This window comes from Sander lucioperca, chromosome 17 (assembly GCF_008315115.2).
Source record: "Sander lucioperca isolate FBNREF2018 chromosome 17, SLUC_FBN_1.2, whole genome shotgun sequence".
Classification (NCBI taxonomy): domain Eukaryota; kingdom Metazoa; phylum Chordata; class Actinopteri; order Perciformes; family Percidae; genus Sander; species Sander lucioperca.
Window position 1 is genome coordinate 9,070,225 of NC_050189.1, and position 1,095 is coordinate 9,071,319.

At 40.6% G+C, this 1,095-nt stretch overlaps 1 protein-coding gene across 2 annotated transcripts in view; it reads left to right on the forward strand.

The window, feature by feature from the left end:
• The first annotated feature begins 1,000 nt into the window (after positions 1–1,000).
• The window catches only part of trpc5a (transient receptor potential cation channel, subfamily C, member 5a), a 130,099-nt gene continuing 130,004 nt past the window's right edge, over positions 1,001–1,095 (forward strand). For both annotated transcript variants that reach the window (XM_035994083.1, XM_035994084.1), the window contains exon 1: positions 1,001–1,095. This exon is cut by the window's right edge and continues 268 nt beyond it. The gene's annotated coding sequence lies outside the window, so the exon portion shown is untranslated.

Consider the following 1,095-nt stretch of genomic DNA (forward strand, 5'->3'; position numbering starts at 1 on the left):
AGTAGGCTAGGCTATGAGTAAATGTTGTTGCATTTTGCCACTAACTTACTTACAATTTATTGTGTTTTGTGCAGAAATATTAACCTACTGCTAACCTAACTGTTAAATAGGCTACATGTAGCCTAACGGAGTTGAACGTAGGCTACCTTCCCTCTGAAATGCAGTATCAAATGTAGATTATAGCCTATATTATGCCATTTTATTTGATTTAATAGATATAGAGGACATGGGGAGAGAGGATATAGCTATGTGGTCTCTGCGGTTTTAACCCTTGCGTTGTCCTTGGGTCAAATTAGACCCGTTTTCAGTTTTTTATATCAGAAATATGGGTTTCTTACAACCAAATTGCCCCAAAATTCCATACAACGTACATGCATGCATCCATGTTGTTTTATTTGATTTGATAGCATTTGAAAAAAATTTTTTTTAAATGGTTTCAAAACAGCATCAAACTGACCAAACTTTGACATAAATCAGTCTGTGATTCACTCAACATCCTCTGATCTTAACTATTGGTCAAAATAATTCATAATTTCAGCTTTTTTTCAAATTCAATAATTAGGTATAATGTCATTTAAATAAAAAATACGTTGACAAGAGGGACAAAAACGTTTTTAAAAAGCACCAAAAAGCATAAAAAAGTGACAAAACGTCGGGAAAAGTTCCTAAAAAAGCGCATTTTTCAATTTTGACCCAGAATGACAAGTTCATGGCCGACGGTGAAGACAACACAAGGGTTAAACCATCGACGTCGAAGTGACCGATGCGCAGGAACCAGGGGAAAAACGCAGTTTTGAAACGCAGCTGTGAGCTGCGCCAGCAGTCTGTTTAGGGTTTTAACGATATTTCTTCATCACCTGTGGCTTCAGGTTTGTGTTTTCTGAGGACACAGAGAGAGAGAGAGAGAGAGAGAGAGAGAGAGAGAGAGAGAGAGAGAGAGAGAGAGAGAGAGAGAGAGAGAGAGAGAGAGAGAGAGAGAGAGAGAGAGATCGTCCCCCCGCAACAGAAGTCGCACACACCAGGATGGGTCGCGCGGAGAAGAAGCAGCACCACGAGCAGAAGCGTCGCGAGCCGCTCCGTCTCCGTCCAGGTGGC